At 42.3% G+C, this 26,198-nt stretch overlaps 1 long non-coding RNA gene across 4 annotated transcripts in view; it reads left to right on the forward strand.

Moving 5' to 3' along the window:
- The window catches only part of LOC147574068 (uncharacterized), a 69,877-nt gene extending 44,129 nt beyond the window's left edge, over positions 1 to 25,748 (forward strand). Inside the window, exons 2-4 of one of the 4 annotated variants that reach the window (XR_015243894.1) lie at positions 20,550 to 23,245; positions 23,344 to 25,416; positions 25,458 to 25,748. This is a non-coding gene — a long non-coding RNA (uncharacterized LOC147574068). Of the gene's footprint in view, positions 1 to 20,549; positions 25,417 to 25,457 lie in introns of all 4 variants that reach the window. The other 3 variants (XR_015243896.1, XR_015243895.1, XR_015243893.1) reach the window with 3 other exon arrangements.
- Positions 25,749 to 26,198: the final 450 nt, after the last annotated feature.

Here is a 26,198-nt window from a genome sequence, read left to right on the forward strand (position 1 = left end):
CTCTCTCTCAAAAATAAATAAACAGTGGGGTGCCTGGGTGCCGCAGTCGGTTAAGCGTCCGACTTCAGCCAGGTCACGATCTCGCGGTCCGTGAGTTCGAGCCCCGCGTCAGGCTCTGGGCTGATGGCTCAGAGCCTGGAGCCTGTTTCTGATTCTGTGTCTCCCTCTCTCTCTGCCCCTCTCCCGTTCATGCTCTGTCTCTCTCTGTCCCAAAAATAAATAAAAAACGTTGAAAAAAAATTAAAAAAAATAAATAAACATTAAAAAAATGTTAAAGGCTTTGTATAATAAGCCCAATGTCTGTGTTTCTTCAACAACAGTTTATTTTTTTTTCCTATATATAAGTCTCACTTTGTTTCTTTGTCATTTTTGCTGATAACTAGACATTTGACTCTTACAGTAGGTAACTCTGGAAATCAGATTCCCCACCCTCAGGGTCTGTTTTTGCTGCTTGCTACAGGTTATAGTTGATTGATTGTTTAATGACTTTTCTAAGTTATTTTTGCAAAGACTGCATTTTTTGGTCACATGTGGTCAAAGAAGTCTCTTTCCACTAGCTCAGTTGTCAGCTAGTGATTTGACAGATGTGTCCTTGAACGCCTGTATCCAACAAAAATCCTAACCCTAATAGTGTGTTTGTTGTCACTGTGTGATGTATGCACTCCTTTCCTTGTGACACGTGTTGGGACCCTATAAACAAGCGAGGTGAAGGGAAGTCACCTATGGGAAGTCACTGTGAAACACTGCTCAGCACCGTGTGGTGTAGGACGCCATTGTTGGTGACATATGTTGAAATCACAGAATTAGGGGCGTGACTGATTCAGTAGTGATGTCTCTGAAAACTTTTCTTTGGCGGGGTATGGTGTCTGAACTTCCTTTTTAGTGATGTCGAAACTGTGCATTAAATAGGAAGCAAGTGATTTTGTTTTCAGTGAAGTGACATATCTTTGAATCACTTTGTTTAGAACTGTGTCATGCATGTATTCTACATTTAGTGACATATTTTGAAACTTTGGGTTTTCTAAGACTAATTTCCTGATTCATCCAGTAATGTAATGTCTCTGAAAAAAAAAAAAAAAACATGCTTGGCAATGTGTGACACAGGCACATCCATTCCTTTCTTTTGAGACGTATTTTTGAATTCTGGTTTTATTTATTTTTATTTTATTTTATTTTATTTTATTTTATTTTAGAGAGAGAGAGAGAGAGCGCATGTGAGTGGGGGAGAGGGGCAGAGGGAGAGAGAGAGAGAATCTTAAGCAGGATCCTTGCTCAGCACAAAGCCCAACACGGGGCTCGATCTCACGGCTCTGGGATCATGACCTGAGCTGAAATCAAGAGTCAAATGCTCAACCAACTGAGCCACCCAGGCACCCCTGAACTCTGTTTTAAAAGGTCTGTGTGCATGATCGATGATGTCTCTGTGACGCACCATGGTTAGCAATCAATGGTGTGCGTATCTTTCCCTTTAGTGACATATGTTGAAACTTGGGGTTTATCAGATGTAGGTGCACGAGAGATTCTGTTAAGTGATGCCTTTCTTTCACACAGAATTTCAACATATGTTACTAGAGAAAAGAGTGCTTGCACATTTCAGTACTATACACGCTCTTTCAAAGAGACATCATTCTACTGAATCAACCATGCTCCTGGCGGAGCTAAGTGTGTAGTTTAAACATATGTCACTAAAACCAGAGCATGTGGACCACAGAGGGCTAAACAGTATTACAAACACACATTTCTATACTGACTCAATCAACCACCAACTTCTTTTAAATGCACCTTCAACATATGTCATTAAAAAGTAGCACATATAGGGGCACCCGTGTGACTCAGTTGGTTGAGCAACCGACTTCAGCTCATGTCATGATCTCGCAGTCCGTGAGTTCGAACCTCGCACCGGGTTCTGTGGTGACAGCTCGGAGCCTGGAGCCTGCTTTGGATTCTGTGTCTCCCTCTCTCTCTCTGACCCTCCTCTACTCGCACTCTGTCTCTCTGTCTCTCTCTCAAAAATAAAATAAACATAATTTTTTTTTTTTTTTTACAAAGGTAGCACATGCATCACATAGGCCCAGACACAGATCCCTCATGGAGATCTGTTGAACATGAGTTTCAATGTATGCGACTATAGAAAGGACTATAGAAAGGACTCTTTGCAACCACTCAGTACTAACCACTGTGTGTCCCAGAGCACCATACTGAATCGATCGTGCATCAAGACAGATGAAGCGCAGTGTTTTAACTTATGTCACTCGAGATGAAATTATATGCACCACATAGCGTCAGCACCATATGGACTCAATATGCTGGTTCCATATTGATTCTATATCCGTACCCGTGCACACATACGCACTGAGCTCTTTTAATAGAGTTTCATTATGTCACCCTAAAGAAAGAAGCCCACACACCACAAAAGCCTAAACTCAGAGACATCACTATGCTAAGTAAATAACAACACAGAGCTATGTTACTACAATATACAACAGCTATTCCTCAAGAAAGGACTCCAGGCACCACACAATCTTAAGCATAAAGCTTTTCACAGAGACACCACTCTACTGAGGACGACACGCACGTGACTAGCGTAAAAAACAGTTTCATCAGATGTTATCAAAGAAAGGGCCACATGCACTGTATAATGCTAAACACAGGGTTTCACGGGGACATCACCATGCTGAATCAGTCACATACCTAGCTCTGGTAACACAGAGCTTCAACGTTTTTCAACAAAGAATGAGCATATTTCCGCACAGCAAAGGAAATCATCAAGAAATGAAAAAGCAACTTCCCAAATGGGGAGAAAATAGTTGCAAACCATCTATCTGATAAGGGGTTAATATACAAAATATATAAAGAATTCATACAACTCAATAGCAAAAAGAAGAAGAAGAAGAAGAAGAAGAAGAAGAAGAAGAAGAAGAAGAAAGAAAGAAAAAGAAAAAAGAAAAAAATCAAACCAATTTTTAAAAAATGGCCAGAGGATCAGAATAGACATTTTTCCAAAGAAGACCTGCCAATGGCCAATAGGTACATGAAAAGCTGTTCAACATCACTGATCGTCAATGAAATGCAAATAAACCCCCCAGTGAAATAGACCACCATACCTGTTAGAATGGCTAGAGTCAAAAAGACAAGAGATAAGTGTTGGTGAACATGTAGAGAAAAGAGAATCCTTGCACACTGTTGGTGGGAATGCTGATTGGTGCCACTACTATTGAAGGCAATATGGAGGCTCCTCAAAAAATTAAAAATAGAAAATACCATGTGATCCAGCAATTCCACTTCTGGGTGTTTGAGGGAAACAAAACACTAACTCAAAAAGATATCTGGGGGGCACCTCGGTGGCCCAGTTGGTTGAACATCTGACTTTGGCTCAGTTCATGATCTTGCGGTTCATGGGTTTAAGCCCCACATCAGGTTCTGTGCTGATAGCTCAGAGCCTGTAGCCTGCTTCCGATTCTGTGTCTCCATCTCTCTCTGACCCTCCCCATTTGTGCTTTGTCTCTCTCTCTCTCTCTCTCTCGAAAATAAATAAACATTTAAAAAAACTTAAAAGAAAAAGATATCTGTACATCCATATTCATTGCAGCATTATTTACAATAGCCAAGATATGGAAACAACCTAAGTGTCCATCAATGGATAAATGAATAAAGAAAATGTGATATACACACACATGTGCATACAATGAAATATTATTCAGCCATCAAAAAAGGAAATCCTGCCACTTGCAACAACATGGATGGACCTTGAGGGCATTATGCTAAGTGATATAAGTCAGACAGAGAAAGCCACATACTGTATGATCTCACCTATATGTGGAATCCTGAAACACACACACACACACAAGGGGAGACGCCAAGATGGAAGAACAGCATCGGAGTTTTTTTTTTTGTTTTTTTTTTTTTTTTGCATCTCGCGTCCATGAGACATAGCCAGATCAACACTAAGCCATCCTGCACACCTAGAAAACTGATCTGAGGATTAACACAACAATCTGCACAACCTGAACCACAGAATTCAGCAGGTATGTGGCATGGGGAGGTGAACTGGGAGAGAGAGAAGCCACAGAGGGCAGGGAGCTGTTTTTGCTTGTGGAGAGAGGATGGAGACGGGGGAAGAGTACAAGAAAAGCACCCCCCACCAAAAGCAGCTGGAGAGAAAGTGGGAAAGTGGAAACAGCCACAGAGACTGAACTAAAACAGGAGAAATGAAGGAGAGGGTTTAAATTCCATGAAGACTCTATAAACAGGGGGGCGCAGAGTCTGAAACTCCGCAGCTCGATACCTGGTGGTGCTCTGGTGGGAAGGGCGAATCCCCAAGAGTGGAGAGTGAGGTCTAGGGGTCCTCGGGCCAGCAGACCCCGGAGAACAACCACATTCACTGGTGCCGGACAAGGTCATTAAGGGTGAAGCCTGGCGCCAGATGTGTGTTGTGATTCTCCATAATCCTGGAACCGCTGCTGCTACACGATCGCGTGAACTTTTTCTGGGGTGGGCTGGCACCTGGCTGCAGTCTCTGGGCCTCGGCAGCAGCACGGTCCCTCAAAAGGTCCTGGATGCAGCAGGCACCTGACCATTGCTCAGTGAGACCCTCCCACAGAGGGTCTGAGCGGGTTAAAACCACAGTCCCTCAGAAGTGAGGGGTCGGGAAACACAGCCGCATCTGAGATAAAACTCAGGAGGGCGGGGCCACCTGGCAACCTGACGGCTTGGTCAAGGACTGTGTAAAAGTGGGGAGTGGATGGAAGCCAAAGACAAAAGACGGGTGCCCGATTGCTGGTCGGGGAGAGCACAGAGTTCTGATACTAGAGACTGGGTAGCTGGGTGATGCCATTTTCACCGCTCCAGCGCATGCACATAAGCACCTATGATGCACCACAACAATCCACCCCAGTAAGCTGAGCACCGCCATCTAGTGGAGAACGGAGCCATTACACTAAGCCCCAGCCAACTGGGCTAACCGCATTCTTCAGGAACACAAGTCTCTCCACCTGCTTAGTTTACGGACTATAAAGTGCTTCATAGTTTGCCTTCTAAGGGAAAACGAAGTAATTTCAATCGTATTTCAGTCTGTTTGCTGATCCATCTATGCAATTTTCTTTTTTCTCTTTTTCATTTCTTTTCTTTTTCTTGAATACAGAAAGAGAAAAAAATTATTTTTATTTTCAATTTTTATTAAAAATATTTTTATTTTTTCTATTATATTTTTTACTTTTTTGTAAATTTTTCAAATTCTATTTTACTTCCAACATTTCATTTTATTCTATTTTATTGTATTCATTTTTTCAAGTTTTCAAATGTTTTATTCCCCCCTCCCACCTTTTTTCTCTAATCTATTAAGCTTCTTTTGACACCCGAACCAAAACACACCTAGCACCTAGCATCATTTATTTGATTTTGTGGGTGTGTTGTTTTTAATTTTTTAATTTTTTTTACCTTATTCCTTTTCTTCCTTCAAAATGATGAAAACAAAGGAATTCACTCCAAAAGAAAGAGCAGGAAGAAAAGATAGCCAGGGACTTAATCAACACAGATACAAGCAAGATGTTTGAACCAGAATTTAGAATCACGATAATAAGAATACTGGCTGGGGTAAAAAATAGATTACAATCCCTTTCTGCAGGGATAAAGCAAGTAAAAGTTATGCAGGATGGAATAAAAAATGCTATAACTGAGCTGCAATCTCGAATGGATGCCACAGTGGCAAAGATGGATGGGGCAGAGCAGTGAATCAATGATATAGAGGACAAACTTATGGAGAATAATGAAGCAGAAAAAAAAAAGAGGGAAACTAAAGCAAAATAGCATGATTTAAGAATTAGAGAAGTCTGGCACAAAAACAGACACATAGACCAATGGAATAGAATAGAAACCCCAGAACTACGGGGCGCCTGGGTGGCACAGTCGGTTAAGCGTCCGACTTCAACCAGGTCACGATCTCACGGTCCGTGAGTTCGAGCCCCGCGTCGGGCTCTGGGCTGATGGCTCAGAGCCTGGAGCCTGTTTCCGATTCTGTGTCTCCCTCTCTCTCTGCCCCTCGCCCGTTCATGCTCTGTCTCTCTCTGTCCCAAAAATAAATAAATGTTGAGGGGCGCCTGGGTGGCGCAGTCGGTTAAGCGTCCGACTTCAACCAGGTCACGATCTCGCGGTCCGTGAGTTCGAGCCCCGCGTCAGGCTCTGGGCTGATGGCTCGGAGCCTGGAGCCTGTTTCCGATTCTGTGTCTCCCTCTCTCTCTGCCCCTCCCCCGTTCATGCTCTGTCTCTCTCTGTCCCAAAAAATAAATAAACGTTGAAAAAAAAAAAATTAAAAAAAAAAATAAATGTTGAAAAAAAAATTAAAAAAAAAAAAAACAAACAGACACATAGACCAATGGAATAGAATAGAAACCCCAGAACTAGACCCACAAACGTATGGCCAACTAATCTTTGACAAAGCGGGAAAGAACATCCAATGGAAAAAAGACAGTCTCTTTAACAAATGGTGCTGGGAGAACTGCACAGCAACATGCAGAAGGTTGAAACTAGACCACTTTCTCACACCATTCACAAAAATAAACTCAAAATGGATAAAGGACCTGAATGTGAGACAGGAAACCATCAAAACCCTAGAGGAGAAAGCAGGAAAAGACCTCTCTGACCTCAGCCATAGCAATCTCTTACTCGACACATCCCCAAAGGCAAGGGAATTAAAAGCAAAAATGAACTACTGGGACCTTATGAAGATAAAAAGCTTCTGCACAGCAAAGGAAACAACCAACAAAACTAAAAGGCAACCAACGGAATGGGAAAAGATATTTGCAAATGACATATCGGACAAAGGGCTGGTATCCAAAATCTATAAAGAACTCACCAAACTCCACACCCGAAAAACAAATAACCCAGTGAAGAAATGGGCAGAAAACATGAATAGACACTTCTCTAAAGAAGACATCCAGATGGCCAACAGGCACATGAAAAGATGCTCAACGTTGCTCCTTATCAGGGAAATACAAATCAAAACCACACTCAGATATCACCTCACGCCAGTCAGAGTGGCTAAAATGAACAAATCAGGAGACTATAGATGCTGGAGAGGATGTGGAGAAACGGGAACCCTCTTGCACTGTTGGTGAGAATGCAAATTGGTGCAGCCACTCTGGAAAGCAGTGTGGAGGTTCCTCAGAAAATTAAAAATAGACCTACCCTATGACCCAGCAATAGCACTGCTAGGAATTTACCCAAGGGATCCAGGAGTACTGATGCATAGGGGCACTTGTACCCCAATGTTTATAGCAGCACTCTCAACAATAGCCAAATTATGGAAAGAGCCTAAATGTTCATCAACTGATGAATGGATAAAGAAATTGTGGTTTACATACACAATGGAGTACTACATGGCAATGAGAAACAACGAAATATGGCCCTTTGTAGCAACGTGGATGGAACTGGAGAGTGTGATGCTAAGTGAAATAAGCCATACAGAGAAAGACAGATACCATATGTTTTCACTCTTATGTGGATCCTGAGAAACTTAACAGAAACCCATGGAGGAGGGGAAGGAAAAAAAAAAAAAAAGAGGTTAGAGTGGGAGAGAGCCAAAGCATAAGAGACTCTTAAAAACTGAGAACAAACTGAGGGTTGATGGGGGGTGGGAGGGAGGGGAGGGTGGGTGATGGGTATTGAGGAGGGCACCTTTTGGGATGAGCACTGGGTGTTGTATGGAAACCAATTTGACAATAAATTTCATATATTGAAAAAAAAAAAAAGAATTAGAGAAGTCAGTGACCCATTAAAAAAGAACAACATCAGAATCAGAGGGGTCCCAGAAGATGAAGACAGAAAAAGAGGTAGAAGGGTTATGTGAGGAAATCATAGTGGAAAACTTTCCTAACCTGGGGAAAGACACAGACATCAAAATCCAGGAAGCACAGAGGACTCCCATTAGATTCAACAAAAACCTACCATCAACAAGGCATATCATAATCAAATTCACAAAATACTCAGGCAAGGAAAGAATTATGAAAGCAGCAAGGGAAAAAAAGTCCTTAACCTATAAGGGAAGACAGATCAGGTTTGCAGCAAACCTACCCACAGAAACTTGGCAGGCCAGAAAAGAGTGGCAGGATATATTCAATGTGCTGAATCAGAAAAATTTGCAGCCAAGAATTCTTTATCCAACAAGGCTGTCATTCAAAATAGAAGGAGAGATTAAAAGTTTCCCAGACAAACAAAAATTAAAAGAGTTCGTGACCACTAAACCAGCCCTGCAAGAAATGTTAAGGGGGATTCTCTGAGGGAAGAAAAGATGAAAAAAGAAAAAAGAAAAGAAAAGAAAAGACCAGAAAGGACCAGAGAACACCACCAGAAACTCCAACTCTACAAGAAACATAATGGCAATAAATTAATATCTTTCAGTACTCACTCTAAACGTCAATGGACTAAATGCTCCAATCAAAAGACATAGGGTAATAGAATGGATAAGAAAACAAGATCCATCTGTATGCTCTTTACAAGACACCTTGAGATTGAAAGTAAGGGGGTAGAGAACCATCTATCATGCTAATGATTGACAAACGAAAGCTGGAGTAACCATACTTATATCAGACAGTCTAGACTTTAAAATAAAGACTGTAACAAGAGATGAAGAAGGGCATTATATCATAATTAAGGGGTCTATCCACCAAGAAGATCTAACAGTTGTAAACATTTCTGCTCCAAATGTGGAGGCACCCAAATATATAAATCAATTAATCATAAACATAAGGAAACTCATTGATAATAATACCATAATAGTAGGGGACTTCACCACCCCACTTACAACAATTGACAGATCATCTAAACAGAAAATCAACAAGCAAACAATGGCTTTGAATGACACACTGGACCAGATGGACTTAACAGATATATTCAGAACATTTTATCCTAGAGCAACGGAATATACATTCTTCTCCAGTGCACATGGAACATTCTCCAGAATAGATCACATACTGGGGCACAAATCAGCCTCAACAAGTATGAAAAGATAAAAATCATACCATGCATATTTTCAGAACACAATGCGGTGAAACTTGAAATCAACCACAAGAAAAAATTTGGAAAGGTAACAAATACTTGGAGACTAAAGAACATCCTACTAAAGAATGAATGGGTTAACCAAGAAGTTAAAGAGGAAATTAAAAAGTACATGGAAGCCAATGAAAATGATAACACCACAATCCAAAACCTCTGGGACGCAGCAAAGGCGGTCATAAGAGGAAAGTATATAGCAATCCAGGCCTTCCTAAAGAAGAAAGAAAGGTCTAGGTACACAACCTAGCCTTACACCTTAAAGAGCTGGAAAAAGAACAGCAAATAAAACCCAAAACCAGAAGAATACAGGAAATAATAAATATATTAGAGCAGAAATCAATACTATCGAAACCAAAAAAATAGTAGAACAGATCAATGAAACCAGAAGCTGGTTCTTTGAAAGAATTAACAAAATTGATAAACCACTAGCTAGTTGGATCAACAAGAAAAAGGAAAGGACCCAAATAAATAAAATCAAGAATGAAAGAGAAGAGATCACAACCAACACAGCAGAAATAAAAACAATAATAAGAGAATATTATGAGCAATTATATGCCAATAAAATGGGCAATCTGGAAGAAGTGGACAAATTACCAGAAACATATAAACTACCAAAACTGAAACAGGAAGAAACGGAGAATTTGAACAGACCCATAACCTGTAAAGAAATCGAATTAGTAATCAAAAATCTCCCCCAAAATAAGAGTCCAGGGCCAGATGGCTTTCCAGGGGAATTCTACCAAACATTTAAGGAAGAGTTAACACCTATTCTCTTGAAGCTGTTCCAAAAAATAGAAATGTAAGGGAAACTTCCAAATTCTTTCTATGAGGCCAGCATTACCTTGATTCCAAAATCAGACAAAGACCCCACTAAAAAGGAGAACTATAGACCATTTTCCGTGATGACCACGGATGCAAAAATCCTCAAGAAGATACTAGCCAACTGGATCCAACAATACATTAAAAGAATTATTCACCACGACCAAGTGGGATTTATACCTGGGATGCAGGGCTGGTTCAATATCTGCAAAACAATCAATGTGATTCATCACATCAATAAAAGAAAGGACAAGAACCACAAGATCCTCTCAATAGATGCAGAGCAAGCATTTGACAAAATACAACATCCTTTCTTGATAAAAACCCTCAAGAAAGTAGGGATAGAAGGATCATACCTTGAGATCATAAGATCATAAGATCATAAAAGCCATATAATGCTAATATCCTCAATGGAGAAAAACTGAGAGTTTTCCCCCTAAGGTCAGGAACAAGACAGGTCAGACAACACAAAGAAATAAATGGCATCCAAATTGGCCAGGAGGAGGTCAAACTTTCACTCTTTGCAGATGACACGACACTGTATGTGGAAAACCCAAAAGATTCCACCAAAAAACTGCTATAACTGATCCATGAATTCAGCCAAGTTACAGGATATAAAATCAATGCACAGAAATCGGTTGCATTCCTATACACCAACAATGAAGCAACAGAAAAAAAAAAATCAAGGAATTGATCCCATTTACAATTGCACCAAAACCCATAAAATACCTAGGAATAAATCTAACCAAAGAGGTGAAAAATCTCTACACTGAAAACTATAGAAAGCTTATGAAAGAAATCGAAGAAGACACAAAAAAATGGAAAACGATTCCATGCTCCTGGATAGGAAGAACAAATATTGTTAAAGAACAAATATTGTTAAAATGTCAATACTACCCAAAGCAATCTACATATTCAATGCAATACCTATCAAAATAACACTAGCATTCTTCATAGAACTAGAACAAACAATCGTAAATTTGTATGGAACCATAAAAGACCCTGAATAGCCAACGCAATCTTGAAAAAGAAAACCAAAGCAGGAAGCATCACAATCCCGGACTTAGAGCTGTATTACAAAGCTGTAATCATCAAGACAGTATGGTACTGGCACAAGAACAGACGCTCAGATCAATGGAACAGAATACAGAACCCAGAAATGGACCCACAAACGTATGGCCAACAGATCGTTGACAAAGCAGGAAAGAATATCCAATGGAACAAAGACAGTCTCTTCAGCAAGTGGTGCTGGGAAAACTGGACAGCGACATGCAGGAGAATGAACCTGGACCACTTTCTTACATCATACACAAAAATAAACTCAAAATGCATGAAAGACCTCAATGTAAGACAGGAAGCCATCAAAATGCTCGAGGAGAAAGCAGGCAACAACCTCTTTGACCTTGGCCGCAGCAACTTCTTACTAACACATCTCCGGAGGCAAGGGAAACAAAAGCAAAAATGAACTATTGGGACCTCATCAAAATAAAAAGCTTCTGCACAGAGAAGGAAACAATCAGCAAAACTAAAAGGCAACTGATGGAATGGGAGAAGATATTCGCAAATGACATATCAGATAAAGGGTTGGTATCCAAAATCTATAAAGAACTTCTCAAACTCAACACCCAAAAAACAAATAATCCAGTGGAGAAATGGGCAAAAGACATGAATAGACACTTCTCCAAAGAAGACATCCAGATGGCCGACTGACACATGAAGAAATGGTCAACATCACTCCTCATTAGGGAAATGTAAGTCAAAACAGCAAAGACATACTTCGCACCTGGGAGAATGGCTAACATCAACAACTTAGGCAACAAAAGATGTTGGTGAGGATGTGGAGAAAAAGGAACCCTCTTGCTCTGCTGGTGGGAATGCAAACTGGTGCAGCCACTCTGGAAAACAGTATGGAGGTTCCTCAAAAAATTAAAAATAGAACGACCCTACGACCCAGCAATTGCACTACTGGGTATTTATCCAAGGGATACAGGTATGCTGTTTTGAAGGGACACATGCACCCCAATGTTTATAGCAGCACATACTTTGGTTATAGCCAAAGTATGGAAAGAGCTCAAATGCCCACCAATGGATGAATGGATAAAGAAGATATGGTATATATATATAATGGAGTATTACTCGAGAATCAAAAAGAATGAAATCTTGCCGTTTGCAACTATGTGGATGAAACTAGAGGGTATTATGCTAAGCAAAATTAGTCAATCAGAGAAAGATAAATATCATTTGACTCCATTGGTATGAAGAATTTAAGATACAAAACAGATGAACATAAGGGAAGGGAAGCAAAAATAATATGAAAACAGAGAGGGGGACAAAACATAAGAAACTTAAATATGGATGGGGCGCCTGTGTGGCTCAGTCAGTTGAGCGTCCGACTTTGGCTCAGGTCATGATCTCGTGGTTGACGAGTTCGAGCCCCTCGTCGGGCTCTGTGCTGATGGCTCGGAGCCTGGAGCCTGCTTCAGATTCTGTGTCTCCCTCTCTCTCTGCCCCTCCCCCACTCATGCTCTGTCTCTCTCTGTCTCAAAAATAAATAAACATTAAAAAAATTATTAAAAAAAGAAAATTAAATATGGAGAGCAAACAAAGGGTTACTGGAAGGTTTTGGGAGGGGGTGTGGGCTAAATGGGTAAGGGCATTAAGGAATCTACTCCTGAAATCATTGTTGCACTATATGCTAACTAAACTTGGATGTAAATTTTAAAAAATAAATTAAAAAAAGAACATGATAAAAATAAAAAATAAAAAATAATAAAATAAAAACACACACACAACAAAAAAACAAAAACTGAGTCCATAGATTCAGAGAACAGATTGGTGATTGCCAGAGGTGAGTGGTAGGAAATGTTCAAAATGGGGGAAGATGGTCAAAAGATTGCACAACTCCCGGTTAAAAATAAATAAGCCTTAGAGATGTAATATGCAGCATAATGACTATAGTTAACATACTGTATTATATATGTGAAAGCTGCTAAGAGGGTATATCTTTTTTTAATGTTGATTTTGAGAGAGAGAGAGCGTGAGCAGGTGAAGCAGAGAGACAGGGGAACAGAGGATCCAAAACAGGCTCTGCACCAACAGCAGAGAGCCCAATGGGGGGGCTCAAACTCACAAACTGTGAGATCATGATCTGAGCTGAAGTCGGACGCTTAACCGCCTGAGCCACTCAGGCACCCCTATATCGCAATTTTTATTTTATTTTATTTTTTTTATTAAAATTTTTTTTTTAATGTTTATTTATTATTGAGAGACAGAGACACAGAGTGTGAGCAGGGGAGGGGTAGAGAGAGGGGGAGACACAGAATCTGAAGCAGGTTCCAGGCTCTGAGCTGTCAGCCCAGAGCCCGATGCGGGGCTTGAACTCACAGAGTGTGAGATCATGACCCGAGCCGAAGTCGGTCGCCTAACCAACTGAGCCACCCAGGCACCCCTATATCTAAATTTTTAAGTAGAACCAGGGAACAAGAGAAGAAGCCCAGGCAGCTCAGGCTGCTAAACACAGCGCTTCCCTGACATGGTACTGATTCAATCACGTGCGGGCTCAGATGCAGAGTTTTGTTACTTAGATAGTAACACACTACATACTAAGTAAGGAATATTTTAGTTACATGTTACTTAAAACAGAGCAACCCCCACCCTCTCCAAAACACAGTGTTTCACAGATCTATCACCCCTGCATCAATCTGCAAAGAGCTCAGTTAGACACTGTTTCAACATAGGCAACTAGAGAAAGTTGGACACCTAGGACACCGCGGCTAAACGGTACAACAAGCTTTAGAAGAGAGGTCGTTAGGCTGACTTTATTCCAGAGGGGGCTTGTGAGACACAGGTTTCAATCCATGGCACTAAGCCAAAGAGCCCATATGCTAAACATTTCTCCACGACATCGCTGTTCTGAGTCAACTATGCACCCAGCTCCAGTGGGTTGGTTTCCACGCATACCAATAAGAGAGGAAAGAGCACCTGCTAACCAGAAATTCACAGAGATGTCACTGCACTGACTCAACCTCTCCCAGAGCTCTTTCAAACGTGGAGTCTCAGGGCGCCTGGGTGGCTCAGTTGGTTAAGCATCCAACTTTGGCTTAGGTCATGATCTCACAGCTCATGGGTTCAAGCCCCGCGTCCGGTTCTGTGCTGACCGCTCGGAGCCCGAAGCCTGCTTCGGATTCCGTGTCTCCCTCTCTCTCTGCCCCTCCCCCACTGCACTCCGTCTCTCTCTCTCTCTCAAAAATAAATAAAAAACATTTAAAATTTTTTAGAAAAACACTGAGTTTCGACACATGTCGCAAACGACAAAATACACGAGTCACACAACGTTAAACACGGTGGATATCACTATATTTAATGATTCATGCACCTAGTCCTTCAAACACAGAGTGCCAACACTGATCACTAAAAACAGAGTGCACACACAACCATGTGCTAACGTCACTAAAGAGGAGTAAATGATGCATAAATTCTTTTTTTATATGTTGAAAAATTTATATTTAGATTTAGCCAGCTGGGCTTAGCTCAGATGATCCCAATTTTGCTGGCAACGTCCAAAGCATCATAGTCAGGAGTCAGCCGAACATATGCCTTCTTCTCTCCATTGGGCCTGATCAGCGTGTTGACCTTGGCCACGTCAGCGTCCTAGAACTTCTTCGTAGCCTGTTTGATCTGGTGCTTGTCGCCCTGGACGTCCACAATGAACACAAGTGTGCTGTGTTTTTGTGTTTTCTTCATGGCTGACGCGGAAGTCAGGGGGAACTTGGTGATGGCATAGCGGTCAAGCTTCTTTCTCCTGGGGTGCTCTTTGGAGGCTATCTGGGCTGCCTTCGGAATGTGGATGCGGATCTTCTTTCTCGTACGGGACTTTGGACACCTTTCAGCACAGCTTTCTCGGCTTTCAAAGCCTTTGCGGGCTTTGGCTTTGGGAAGGGCAAGGGCTTCCTCCTTCTCTTTCAGTTCCATCCTCATGAAAGGGCCATGATGCACCAATTCTTAATCATAATGGTTCCCAGAGACTTCACCACGACAAAGAAAACGTGCACCTAGTTCTGACAGGACAGAGTTTCAACAGATGTCAGCAAGGGACATGCGTGACAGAGAACTGAACACAGCGATTCAGTCATCGCTGTACTGAATCGGTCACGCACAGAGCTCTGACGAACAGAGTCTCAATATGTGGCGATAAAGAAATGAGTACACACGCACACCGTGTCACACGCATCCTTTCACACGGACGTCTATGTACCAGGTCAGTCACCACCTGTCGTACTTGTGTGAAGAGTTTCAACGTATGGCACGAGGTCCGGAGCAAATGTACCACACAGGGCTCCACAGAATGCATCAGGCAGACGTCGTATACTAAATATTCAGGCCCCCAGCTCTGTTCTGCAAAGTTTCCACTTCTGGAAAGGAGCATGTGCATAAACACGCTCTTTTACAGGGATGTCCCGCCAAGGAATAAATCACACACGCTGGCCTATTATTCCAATGTCAACATGCGTCAGTTGGTGACATGCACCATGCATTTCTAAGCAGTTTTTCACAGAGACTTCACTTTCTGGAATCAATCATGTACCCAAGCTTTATATATATATATATATATATATATATATATATATATATATATATACACATATATATACACACACACACATATATATACATATATGTATATATATGTGTATATATATATATGTATATATATATACATATATATATATATATAATATCATGAACCCAATATATATATTGGGTATATATACCCATATATAATAATCATGTACCCCAGCTCTTTATATATATATATATGCATATATATATATATATATACACACATTTATTTATTTATTTATTTATTTATTTATTTATTTATTTATTTAAATAATGGTTTCTAGATCATAGGATAGTTTTTCCTTTTAATTTTTTCAATGTTTATTTATTTTAGAGACAGAGTGTGACCGGGGGAGGGGCAGAGGGAGAGGGAGACACAGAATCCGAAGCAGGCTCCAGGCTCCGAGCCGTCAGCACAGAGCCTGATGCGGGGCTTGAACACACGAACCGCGAGATCGTGACCTGACCTGAAGTCAGACGCTTAACCGACTGAGCCACCCAGGCGCCCCGACAATGGAATATTATTAGGCCATAAACAGGAATTTGATTTTGACACGTGGTAGGACAGGGATGACCCTTGAGAACATTATGCTAAGTGAAATAAGCCAGACACAAAAGAATGAATACTGTCTGATTCCACTTATATGAGTACCTAGAATAATCAGATTCATAGAGACAGAAGGGAGGGTGGTGGTCACCAGGGGCTGGGGGAGAGGGAGGGATGGGAAGATATGATTTAATGGGTCTGAAGTTTCTGTGCGAGATCATGAGAAAAGTCCTGGAGATGGATGGCGGTGATGTCTGCACGAGAACGTGAATGTACTCAATGCCACAGAATTGTACACTGAGAGTTAAAATGGTCAAGCTTATGTTATGTGGATCTTACCACCACAAAAATAAATAGATTTTTTAACTGAAAAAGAAATGTTAAAGGGCGCTGCGTGAATTGCAACTCGCAATCCATTGCTGCGTCGTGGGGAAAGGATACAGGGCTGGGCTGGGAGGAGATGTCTGCTGCAATCCCCTCTCTTCTGCTGAGGGAGGGTGGGTTACAGACAGGGCTCAGCCCTCAGTAGAAGGTGAGGTCTGACCACCTCTTTCTTTAAAAAAGCCGCACCCTTGGGCGCCTGGGTGGCTCAGTCGGTTGGGCGTCCGACTTGGGCTCAGGTCACGATCTCACGGTTCATGAGTTCCAGCCCCGCGTCAGGCCCTGTGCTGACGGCTCAGGGCCTGGAGCCTGCTTCGGATTCTGTGTCTCCCTCTCTCTCTGCCCCTCCCCTGCTCGTGCTCTGTCTCTCTCTCAAAAATAAATAAAGATTAAAAATAAATAAATAATAAAAAAAAGCCACACCCTTGTGGAATTAGAGGATAATCTCTAGATTCCGGAAGGAGTTGGCTATATAGACATTAAAGCTAACGGCAATGCTTCCGTCCATGGTAGGTGTGAGGGGAGCGGGGGAGGCTGGCTGAGTTCTACAGGAGATGGAGGGGAAATAGGTCTGTGAGCCTTTCTGCTTCACCTGGAGAATGAGCCTGCCCTGAGCCAGCCTGGCCCACTTGGATGGCTTAAGGAGCCGCAGTACTGGCTGTGACACTTGGGGCCCTGCCTGGTGAGGTGCTGTGCCTAAACCCTTGAAGACTGTGGCCAGCACAGCCTGCCCTACCCCCACCGCCTGGACCCAGCTCCCATCTGACCCACTCCGCCCAGCTCATGCCAGGGAAGAAGTGGTAAGGACCAGAGGGGCAGTGGGCAGGGCTGAGTGCAGACAGGCATGCTCCTGGCCGGCTGCAGTCCTCTTACAAGGCCCAAATTAGTTTGGCCTCCTGGGAAGATCTGCATCTCTGGAGCCCAGATCTTGAGCTGTGGTTGGGATGATTTACGATAGTAACAATTAAGAATGGTAAACAGTCCCTGTTTGTGGCCAGCTCCCTTTGAAAGAGAATGCTCCTAGGTTTTTTTTTTTTTTTTGCATCTGGGGAAACTGAGACAGGGAGAGCAACAGTGTATGGGACACGGGCACACAGCGGTTAAGTGGCCCAGCTACAACCCTGGCCACGCCCGCTCCACAGCCCCTGTGCTAGGCAAAAAAAACCAACCTGTTACAGGATTTGGGCGTTGGGTGGGTCATTTGGTGAAGGGTTCAAGGAAGCCATGGATTTGGTCCAGATGGAGTGCTATTAGAAAGCCGGTGACAGCTTTATCATTGGGCACTTCGTGGGATGGTCGGTGGCCTTATTTGCATCTGTTCTTAGATGAAATTATGAAGCGGCTTTGTTTTGTTTCATTTTTACCCCTGGTCTCAGAGTAACCTCTGAGGCTGGTAAGTCTATGAAGGTCCTTACATCCAACAGAACAAAATGGCCTGGCTGTGAGCCTCAGACGGGCTCATGATCATGCTGAGATCTCGCTACAACTGTTAGATCAGTTCCAGATGTCAGGGGCTGCTTTTCCCCTCTCAGTTTCTCTTTTGGCCAAGGACAGATGACGTCAGGCTCCAGGACATGAATTCATGATGTCTAGATTTTCACTCTTGTCAAGATGTTGTTGATTAAGATCAAAAGCCCGTGCATCGAACATACTCCATAGTTGACCCAAGGTCAATCTCTGTTTTTCTCTCTGTGGTAGGACCTGATGTGACAGTGACCGCGCAGTAGCATTTAAAACTCTGGACAGGACAGGGGCGCCTGGGTGGCTCAGTCGCTTAAGCGTCCGACTTCAGCTCAGGTCATGATCTCACAGCTCATGGGTTCGAGCCCCGTGTCGGGCTCTGTGCTGACAGCTCAGAGCCTGGAGCCTGCTTCCGCTTCTGCGTCTCCCTCTCTCTCTGCCCCTCCCCGACTCACGCTCTGTCTCTCTCTCTCTCTCTCAAAAATAAATAAACATTAAAAAACTTTTTTTTAATAAAAAAAAATCACAACTCTGGACAGGACATATAAATCGACAGTAAAATAGGCAATTAACACAAACAAAATGACTATTAACGCCTGTAATAGGTCTCAAAGCCAATAGGTCCCACAATCTAGTGGGTCTGTTTTAGAGAGTCAGGTCTTTTCCTTTAGCCAGTCACGGACCTTTCTACTTGCCCCATAGCACTTACATAGGTGTAACAAGATGTGCTTTAGCGTTAGCTCCCCTTGACTAGCTAAGAGCAAATCGAAGCTTATAGGATTGCCATGGCTACTTTAGCTAATGCAGTTAGACTGGTTTGTTGGGCCTTCAGAACAGAAGTGTCATCTTTTATGACTTTTGTGAAGGTTAGAGAAAAGTGTGAACACCTTTTCTAGTTGTTCCGCTCCCTTTGTGGGCGTTGTATTTTGGGGAGTGTGCAGGAAATGAGAACCGATGATCCCTTCTGGAAGTTTTTAAGAATAATTTGTGTTTCTTTCGTTTTAGGAATTTCTGGATGTCCCTTTTAGGACGCATGATTGACTAGAGGGGTGGTGGTTTTAAATATCTGGATACCTCTAACAATTACTCAGGTTACACAGAATAAATTAGAATGTGGTAGACAAGTATAAGCCTGATGTCCATATGAGAAGTAATATCCTAGTGAAGTTTATATTATATTAGGAGGATAAATATCATTTCTTATAATAGGAATGAGCCAATTAGGACTGCGTTTCTAGATTTATGGCGTCTTGAGTCTTCATGGATACCAATACAATATTTAAAATTGGCCTTTGAGTGGCACCTGAGTGGTTCAGTAGGTTAAGTGTCCGACTTTGGGGTCACGTCATGATCTCATGGGTCATGAGTTGGAGCCCCGCTTCAGGCTCTGTGCTGACAGCTCAGGGCCTGGAGCCAGCTTCAGATTCTGTCTCCCTCTCTCTTTGCCCCTCCCCCACTTGCGCTCTGTCTCAAATATAAATAAACATTAAAAAAATTTTTTTAATTGGCCTTTTGCTTAGTGCCCCTAAGGAAGCTTTTTTCTTTTTTTTTTTTTTCCCCAGAAATCTGATTTGGAACTTGTAGACTGAATAGTCATTGGCACTCACGCAGGGCTGGGATAAAATCCAGCATGGAAAGAGGCCTTGTAGTACATGAGACTAGATATTGTCTTTCTCGAAAGACTGCTGTACTTTGTTCTGGAAAACAGCTAAGCTACTAGAGATCCATTTGATCCTTTCAAGCTGTTTGTTAGAAGAAAATCCCACACTCTTTAAAGGAAATTCAACAACATTTGGGACCTAACAATGGGACCTCACAAGGTCTAGCATTCGATTAAAAATCAGTAGGCCTTGGGGTGCCTGGGTGGTTCAGTTGGTTCAGCACCAACTTCGGCTCAGGTCATGATCTCACAGCTCATGGGTTCAAGCCCCGTGTCAGGCTCTGTGCTGACAGCTCAGAGCCTGGAGCCTGCTTCAGATTCTGTATCTCTCTCTCTCTGTCCCTCCTCTGCTTACACTCTCTGAAAAATAAATAAACGTTAAAAATTTTTTTTTAAAAAATCAGCAGGCGTGGGGCGCCTCAGTGGCTCAGTCAGTTAAGTGGCGAGCTCTTGATTTCAGCTTAAGTCATGATCTCGGGGTCGTGGGATCAAGCCCTGTGTAGGGCTCTGCACTGAGTGTGGACTCTGCTTGAGATTCTTTCTCTACTCCCCCCACCCCCTGCTTCACTTGTGTTTTCTCTCTCTCTCTCTCTCTCTCAAATATAAATAAATAAATATCAGTAGGCCTGACTCAGAAAGGGGAAAAATCCTGTCACAGGCTACAATGTGGATGAACCTTAAAGACGTTATGCTAAATGAAATAAGCAAATCACAAGAGGACAAATATTGCATGATTCCAATCATATGAGGTCCCCAAAGTACTCAGACTCATAGAGACAGAAAGTAGAGTGGTGGCCGTCAGGGCTGGGGGGGGGGGAGGGGGGAAGGACATTATTTTTTCAGGGAGACAGGGTTTCAGCTTTGCAAGTTTGGAGTCTGGCAGTGATGGTCACACAGTAATGTGAATGTAGTTAACACATTGACTAGCACACTGAACGGCACACTTAGAAGACAGTTACGATGGTAAATTTTGTGTTATATATATTTTACCAGTATTTAATTTTTCTTTTTCAGAAAAAAATCAATAGGCATGGAAAGAAGCAGGAAGATATTACCCATAATCAAGGGGAAAATCTATCAGGAGAAGCAGATCGCTAAGTGGCAGAGATGAGGCAATTAATAGACAAAGACACAGAAACAGTTATAAATATCCTCTGTGTACTCAAGAATGCAGAGGATCAGGAGTGAAAAAGAAGATACTTTAAAAAGAAAGACTAGATGGGATTTACAGCAGAGTGGATATTAGAGAGTAAAGATCAGAGAAGGCAAATACAGAGACGGGAGAAAAGAACATCAAGGACTTGTCGGACAATAGCAAATGGTCCAGCGTTCATGTCACTGAAGTCCCAGAATGAGAAGAGGCAGGAAAAACTTCAAAGAATAATGTCCTGAAATATTCTGAATTTGACAGAAACCAACAGATCGAGGTTCAGTGAACCTGAAGCACAAGGAAACATAAAGAAAACCACATCAAGGCATGTCCGATTAATAATTACTTTAAATGTAAATGGCCTAAAGACTGCAAACAAAAGGCAGGTATTATCAGACTGGGTAAAAAAGCAAGACCCAAAATATGCCCTCTATAAGAACCACGCTTTAAATATAAAAACACGGCTGGTTAAAAGTGCGAGAATGAAAGAGATATACCAGCCAAGCACTCCATAATACACACGTGAAGTAGCTGTATCAGTATCAGACAGAGAAGACCGCAAAAGGACTATTAGCAGGGTGATAGGGAAACATTTCATAATATGCTGCATTCAGGGGAGGACAGGACATTCCTGAATATGCACGCACTTAAATAACAGGACTTCGAAATGCATGAGGCAGAAACTGATAGAATTGCCAGGGGAAGTAGACCACCATTTATGCGCATCCTATTTAGAATATATTTACAAATAATCCACCATTATAGTTAGAAAAGTTCACATCCCTCTCTCAGTAGTTGACAACTGTAGATAAAATCGGTAGGGACACAGAAGGTTTAGCAATGCTGTAAACAATGTTGACCTAATTACTATTTTTTAAAAGACTCCACCCAAAAGCAAGAGTTCTCAACGGTTCCTCTTTCTCTGTGGTTCCCTCCCTGGCTGAGGAACAGCATTCTTACTCTCTCCTGATTCCCGAGTAAATCCGCAGGGGACATGCTTGCTGTGCACGTGAGAACCTACCGTATTCTGTGCTCCAATGGAGTGTTTGTGGACCTCCCTGGACAAAAGGCTGACCCGGCGACCCTGTGCCTCCTGAAAGAAAGGGGGAATCGCAGAGTGGCAGTCGCAGACCATGCTGGAAAAGCACCCAGCTGAGACAGATCCATGCACCACTCTGGGGCTTTGGGATTTAGTATCCTGGTTTAACTGGGGATATAGAACTGATAAAAATACCTTACCGAAAAGGTAAGCCAGGGCCATGTGGAAAACCAGATCCTTCGTCAAGGGCTCAGCTGGAGAAAATCAAACACGTTATTGAAAAAAATCAGAAAACAAGCCATCATTTTTTCAAAGGGACACTCACTCTGTCATATTCCCATACCTCCAGCAAGGAGGGAAGGTGACCTTGAGATAGAGGGTTGGCCCCTGTAGGGCTTTGTACCAGATCTGAGAGAGGTGAATGAGTTTGTCGTTTCATTAAGCTCCATGGTCCCCCTGCAACTTTTCTGACTTTGATTCTGTCGCCTACAGTTTTTCTCTACATTCTGCTGTGTTTTTTTTTTTCTTCTTCTGTTCCTCTAGCTAATGAGTTCCAATTCCCATTTGCTTTTACCTTTGAAGGAGTCCAGTGTTCAGAGCAAAATGTTCCTCAGGATTTGGGGGACTCCTACTGTTTTGTCTAGCCCGTTTAGGGAAATCTGTCTCGCCGAGCGATCTATAATTATTCGGTATGGGGATGATTTGCTGGTAGCTTCAGAAACTGAAGTGTAACACAGAAGTGATACTTTGGCTTCTCGCCATTCCTCACCTGGCGGGGACATACGGCCTCACTAGACAAACTGCAATATTGCCAAACTGGGGTCACATATTTAGGGAATTTGTCGTGGAAGTCCACAAAGTGTTAGAATGCCGGAGTTAGCCAATTTCTCAGATGAAATAGTCAACAACAACAACAACAAAGCAACAATTTGGGGGACAAGTGACATATTCCCCACGGTGGATTCCAGCTTTTTCAAGAGCGGGCAAATCCTCTGATAGACCAACCGACTGATAATACTCTAGACCCTTGTGTCGGATCCCTAGAATCCGCAGGAAGTTTTTGAACCATTGAAATTGGTCACGGTCTCTCCCCACGCTGTGAGGATTCCAAATTTTGAAAAAGCTTTCCACGTGATTTACCATGGAAACAAAGACACTGACTGCTGGCAGAATTGAGCTCTGAATCTGGCATTTGACTCTAGACCGATAGCATTATTTCTCAGTTCTTCTGGATGCCTCCACGCCTTGGTGGTAGCAGCCACACTTATGCAAAGAGCTCAAGCCTTTCTTTGGATCATTTGACTTCTGTGTATGTCCTGGACCGTCTTTTAAGTGCAGAAGCACTGCAGGTGCACGATCAGACCAGTAATGTGTCATCAACGAAATCATCTGAGTCAAACATCTGAGAGGAATTTTAAAGGCACTAGACTCTTACCAATGACGACCAAACAGGTGACCTTATCCAAAATGTATCAGAGACGTGCTGTGTGTCAGCAGAATTCTTTTCGGGCCACTGCCAAGGTGAGCACAGGAGACACTTGGTGGCAGTTCAATTCCATAGAATTGACACCTGTGGAAAGTAAGAGATCTTTGTCTTGTTATGTCTGCAGGATTTGCAGGTGACCTGATGTCCGCTGTCATTCAGGAGGCGTGCAAATCATGCTGGGATCTGCCCTGTCCCCTCAGCCCTGAAGACAAGTGGAGTGGATGAATCCAACACTGAAAACTTCATTTAGAAGTCTATAGGTGAGGGGATGCCTGGGTGGCTCCGTCGGTCGAGCGTTTGACTCTTGCTTTTGGCTCAGGTCATGATCTCACGGTTCGTGGGATTGAGCCCCGCAGCAGGCTCTGCTCTCTTTCTGCCCCTCCCCTGTTCGTGCTCTCCCACTCTCTCTCTCTCTCTAAAAATAAATATTAAAAAAAAAAAAAGATGTCTATAGGTGAAAATGGCCTATAGCACCCCCTCAGAAAGTATGGTGTCTCTCCCTTTGAACTTATGAACTTCAGTTTGATAGGCTGATGAATTTGGGTCTGTGCCCAATTTGGTGAATCCTCTCATAATCATGTTCAATACTTAAAAGGGCTGTGAGACCTAAAATCATAAGGACCTGGAAGGGCCCATTGGAGGACATCGGAGGAGGCCTGCCATCCTCTGCTGGGGGGATTTCATGTACATAAAGGTGTTCCAGAGGAGGGGTGCCTAGGTGCCTTGGTCAGTTGAGTGGCCAACTCTTGATTTTGGCTCAGGACATGATCCCAGGGGTGTGGGATCGAGCCCCACATCGGGCTCTGCGTGGAGCATGGGGCCTGCTTAAGATTCTCTCTCCCCTCTGCCCCTCTCCCCACTCACATGCACACTCTCTCTATAATATAAATAAATAAGCACATAAATAAGTAAATAAATAAATAAATAAATGGTATTCTAGAGGAAAGATGCCTGTCACCACACTGGGAGGGACCCTTTTACATGTTTTGATATGGTTATCAAACTGAAAGAAAAATCCAGTTGGATTCAGTCTTCTGATGTGAAGTCAGCATCTCAGGAGGAAAGGACTGGGGTTCCCACAAGGACTTGAAACAAGTTTTCTGGAATCACTGACGTTGATATTGAGCTCAATAGAAAAGAGCTTGCTTTTCTTTTTTTTTAAGAAAAGAGCTTTTCTAGTGAAATTCTTATTATTATCATAATATTTGTTTAATGATTCAATCGGGTAGCATCTAATCTAGCAGATAGGAAGGAGCTCCACAGAGCTGTATGAAACAGAAGACTTTTATAAGCAGAAGGGAGCAGGAACAAGAAAGTTCTACCAGGCAGAAAAGCAAGTTGCTTATTACAAGGTCACTTTCCTTTAGGAGATTGCCAAGGGTCTATCAGTAAGGTCTGATTTCTAGAAGAGCCGAAACTCTAAGTTAAGTCTCTGTTGACATGGGCTTAGTATAAGCAATTCCATTTAGGGCCTGTTGTTTTTAACAAGTAAAACAAAAAGATATTTTTTCCTCCCTTACATAATCAAATATTTGCTTTAAGTAAATTAAGCATATCGTTGGTACACACATTTAAAGACTCTTCTTCCCCAAGTCCATATTGTACTGAATTTTCTAATTTATCCCAACGTGATTCTGATAATTACTTTGCTTCACATTTCCCCACACAATCGCTGAATATTTCAGTGGCTGCAAAATGCCAAGAGAAACAGAAATGGAGATCATTAGAAATTATGCTATTACAATAAAATAGTAACAAAAGGGTAAATAAAAATAAGGTTGAATTTCCTTTCCAAAAGGAATGAGATCTTTTCTCCTCCTTTTTCTTAGAACATTTCAGAGAGAAAACTTGTATTTGTAAAGAATTCCTGTGGTGCCTGGCTGACTCCGTTGGAAGAGTGTGTGATTCTTGACCTCAGGGTTGTGGGTTTGAGCCCCGTGTTGGGTGTAGAGATCACTTAAATAAATAAGACTTTTTAAAAAATAATAAAATAAAGATAGAAAGAATTCCTCTGTCCTTTTGATACGCATGCAAATCTTATTGGAGGTTAAATAAGCCTCTTATCAGAATTAAAACCCAGGAATATTTTTCAGCAGGGCCTGGGAACCATCTCTTTTCAATGTCAACATCAAGGAAGACAATGCCCCATCGCCCTGTCACTGTGGGAATCTAGCTGAGACATCTCAACTACCTGCTCGTCGTAGAGGTACAAGAATTTTCTTTTCTTTCTTTCTTTTTTTTTCCCAGATAGAGGCCATTAACTCGCACAGATGGCCACCCCAATGACCAGGGGAATGCAGAGTGAACTCTGAAAGCACGTAGAGTGAGCAGGACTGTTGAGTCTCCTCACCCAACAAGTGCTCATACCTGGGAACATGCAAACAGGGGTTGTGTCTGCTTGGCTTATAGGGAAGCAGGATGGGGAGGGTGCCTGGCTGGCTCAGTCAGTAGAGCATGTGACCCTCGATTTGTAAGTTCAGGCCCCACATCGTGGTTGTTTGTTTGTTTTTTAATTAAAAATAAAATCTTTTTTTTTTTTTTAAATGGTGGGATTTCTTTTCTGTCTTAATAATTTTATTTTTTAAATAGCAGGTCACCTGGGACACAGGCCAGTCTGAGCTCATGCTTACTCAAAACCAGAACTATTCCTTTTTGACATTTGTAGGGAGGGTTTTCTGGGTTGGCAGGTTTTATTTTTAGAAATGAAAATACAGCAGTATAAGGGTCTGTCTTCAGTGTCACTGTAGAGGATAGTTTTACCCAATATTTCATCAGGCCATAAAACGGATCCAGCACTGTGTTTCCTTACTGCCCACCACCCAGCCAGGACTATTTCAGGTCTTCACCCCATTTCCAGGAGCAAATTTCCATGTTAGTGAGGGTAGGACAGGCTGTGGTGCAGTAATAAGTAAACCCAGACATCTCATTCACTTTATGCAAGTAGTGTTTCTTCCTTGCTCAGAGCTTGGTTTATCGCAGATCCGGGCA

Source organism: Puma concolor, chromosome E1, assembly GCF_028749965.1.
Source record: "Puma concolor isolate L17-30 chromosome E1, mPumCon1.1.hap2, whole genome shotgun sequence".
In the NCBI taxonomy this organism is placed as follows: domain Eukaryota; kingdom Metazoa; phylum Chordata; class Mammalia; order Carnivora; family Felidae; genus Puma; species Puma concolor.